Genomic DNA, 4,025 nt, shown 5'->3' with positions numbered 1-4,025 from the left:
TTACCTATCCTTCAACCGGGGTTCATGGGTCCACAGGCTCAAGGATCCTCATTGTTTCAGCAAGGATCATCCATCATTCAACCAAGATCCTATAACTCTCAACCTCAAGGATCCTTCTTTCAGAACCCATTATCCTCAGGAGCCCAACATCAACGATCCTCCGAAGTCCATGAAGGAGATTTCATTCCCATGCAGACTATCGCGTCGGGTGGTCCAACCCCTGTAGCTAACTCTTCTTATCCCAGATACTCATCCGAGATGCCAACCTACGCCCAACAAAGAGGTAATTTGTCGATCAATTATCCTTAGATGCTAACTATGGTTCCATGCAGGATGCATGCATCAACCAAGCTATGGCCAAGGAGCTACAGAAGCTCAGGGATATGATATCCAGTGTTCCCGGGGTGATACGACCAATCCCCGAGATACCTGAGGGAAGTCATAAGCTATCAAGATTTTCTCCACCTATCTGCGATGCTGAAATCCGGAAGCGATTCCAAACCCCCAACATGAAGACTTATGATGGAACTACTGATCCTGAAGAACATGTGGCGCAATACAGAGAAAGGATGGAGATCAACCCCATCCCTGAGAGAGTCAAAGAAGCTTGCTTGTGCAAAGGATTTGGATCCACACTGACAGGATCAACATTAAAATGGCTGCTAAGTCTTCCTCCCTTTTCAACTACTTCTTTTTCTCATTTAGTTAACTTATTCAACAGCCAATTTTCCTGTAGCAGGAAATTTGAAAAATTGACTAGTGACTTATACCGGGTTATCCAACGGAGTGATGAATCCCTTAGGGATTTTGTTACGAGGTTTGGTAGGGAAGCTATGGAAATTCCTAATCTTGATATGGCTACGGCTGTTGAGGCCTTCAAGATGGGACTTCAGAGGGGCTCCCCCTTTTATGATGATCTTGTGATGACTCCTTGCAGGTCTCTAGATGAAGTAAGAAACAGGGCGCTCAGATTCATACGGTTGGTAGATGACAAGAGGATCCAGGATCGTCTGGGGAATCAAACAAAACAAGAATTCTCTGACAAGAGGCAAGGATTCACGTTCAATAACAACAACACAAAGCCGTATAACAAGTTCAACAACCAGAACGTACGAGCAGTCGAAGTGGGAGATGATGATGAAGACTATCCCTGCATCTCCGAGTATTATTTCTCCGTATATACCCATGGCTTGATTTGTGCCATGAAGGATCTAGGAGAAAAAGCAAGGTGGCCCTGAAAGAACGAGAAGACGACCACCTTCAAAGACAAGTCTAAATGGTGTGCCTTTCATGAAGATTTTGGCCACATGAAAGATGAGTGCATTGGCTTGAGGAGGGAAATTGGATACCTCCTGAGCAAGGGTCACTTTAAAGAACTCTTGGGAAGGAAGAAATCCAAGATCCAGGATCCTGACGATCTTCCACAAAAAGCGACACCACCACCACCAGATGCTCATGTGATCAACTTTGTCTCAAGAAACTACGAAATGTTTGAAGATTCTTGTACCATAGAAGAAGAGTCCACAGAAGAATTCGAATTGGACGATGAAAGAAGACCGCTTATCCCCACTACTCGAGTGACTGATCAGAGAATCTTCTTCAACTCGAGGATCCAGGATCCTCACAAGGATGAGCTGGATGTCCGAATGGTCAATTTCATCTCTGGAGGTTCAGACATTTGGGGAACTTCTTTCTCTGCAACGAGAAGACTTGCCAAAGAGGTTAAGATGGATAACGGAAACCGACCAATAGTATCAACCACCTTAACAACAGACAAAAGGATCTTCTTCGATGAAGAATACAAGCTAAACATCCAGGATCCTCATCATGACGGTTTGATTATTACTTTATTTATCGCTAACCATTATGTACGCAGGATCCTAGTAGACGGTGGGAGCTCGGTTAACATTATCCAGCATGATGTTCTCAAGAAGATGAACATACCGGATTCAGAGATCATTCCTAGAACATCGGTGCTAGTCGGTTTCAGTGGTGAAACCAAGAAGACATTGGGGGAGATCAACCTCCCAATTTATATCGAAGGGTTAAATTCATACCAAAAATTTTGTGTTATTGATAACCTTTCCTGTTGCAATGTTATTTTAGGTAGGCCCTGGCTCCATGGAATGAAGGCAGTAGCCTCAACTTATCATCAATGCATAAAGCTACCTACTCCTTGGGGAGTTGTGAAGATAGTCGGTGACCAAGCGGAAGCCAAGAACTATTATTCTTCATCAATGAAGCCAACAGCCAAGCAAACTATAGCATGCAACCACAGCAACATCCTAGGGACGTGCTGGAAGCTCGGGAGAAAGACCTTAAAGAAGTATCATTGGACCCCGAGGACCCAGAGATAAAAGTATTCCTAGGATCCAGTATCCCCAGTAAGATTGAGGAGGATTTAGTATCCTTCTTTGGGAGAAGAAGATCTACCTTTTCCTTCAAGCACTCAGACATGACATGCATTTCAAGAGAGGTAATTACTCATAAATTAGGCCTTGATTTATCTGTTAAACCCGTCCATCAGAAGAGAAGAAAATTCGCTCCTGAAAGGAACAAGATCATACAAGAAGTTGAAAAACTTCTTAAGGCCGGTATGATCAGAGAGGTTCAGTATCCTCGATGGCTAGCTAACGTGGTCGTTGTTTCAAAAAAAGAATGGAAAGTGGAGGGTGTGTGTCGATTTTACCGATTTAAACAAGGCATGCCCCAAGGATCCTTTCCCATTACCACATATAGACTCCATGGTGGATGCAACAACAGGACATGAAATGCTTACCTTTATGGATGCTTCCTCTGGATTCCAACAAATTCAGATGGAACCATCTGATCAGGAGGATACAACATTCATGACTCCTACCAGCATATACTGTTATACTGCTATGCCGTTTGGACTAAGAAATGCAGGGGCAACATACCAAAGACTAGTCAATATGATGTTCAAGGATCAGTTGGGAAAGACTATGGAAGTATACATAGACGATATGGTGGTAAAGTCGAAAAAATGTTGAGGATCACCTTAGAGACCTCGAGGAAGAATTCAATATCCTTGACCAGTATAACATGAAATTGAATCCGTCAAAATGTCACTTAGGTGTTAAGGCTGGAAAATTCCTGGGATATATGGTAACTAAAAGAGGGATTGAAGCAAGCCCCGAGCAGATTGAAGCCATCCTCAATTTGAAGTCTCCTGCAAATGCAAAGGATGTCCAAAGGCTCACAGGAAGAATAGCCGCTCTCAATAGGTTTATCTCAAGATCCTCCGAGAAGTGAAAAGACTTCTATGACATCCTTAGGAAGAATAAGAAGTTCGAATGGACGGAAAAGCATGAGGCTGCGCTTACAGCCTTGAAGGATTACTTATCCTTAGCTCCATCTCTAATGAAGCCCATGGATGGGGAATCCTTATACCTATATTTGGTTGTCTCGGGAAATGCTGTGAGTGCCGTCTTGGTAAAGGATCATGAAGGTGAACAACATCCCGTCTACTATGTAAGTAAAAGTCTTCTAGATGCAGAAGCCATGTATTCGCATTTAGAAAAATTAATTCTTGCACTTATTATGGCTTATACTAAATTGAGACATTATTTTGAAACTCATCCTATTATTTTGAGAACTAATTATCCTGTGAAGAATGTTCTTAGAAAACCAGAGTTATCAGGTAGGATGGCCAAGTGGTGAAATTAAGTGCATATGATATTCAATACGAGCCAAGAACATCAATCAAGTCTCAAGCACTAGCGGACTTTGTGGCTGATTTCACTAGTGACCTACAAAAAGAAGCTGACTTGGAGGTCCAACAACTAGAAAAGACTAAGGATCCTTGGATACTCTTCACTGACAGCGCTTCTAATGTAAGAGGAACATGATTAGGGATCATACTGAAATCGCCACAGGAGGACATATTACCCCAGTCCATAGCTTGTGAGTTTCAAGCAACAAACAATGAAGCAGAATATGAAGCTCTGATTGCAGGTTTGCAATTAGCCAAAAGCGTGAGGATCAAGTATCTTCAAGTATTTATA

This window comes from Bidens hawaiensis, unplaced genomic scaffold (assembly GCF_021521415.1).
Source record: "Bidens hawaiensis isolate Kalapana, Puna unplaced genomic scaffold, B.hawaiensis_p1.1 tig00000237_1, whole genome shotgun sequence".
NCBI lineage: Eukaryota > Viridiplantae > Streptophyta > Magnoliopsida > Asterales > Asteraceae > Bidens > Bidens hawaiensis.
This window is presented reverse-complemented; position numbering follows the sequence as displayed.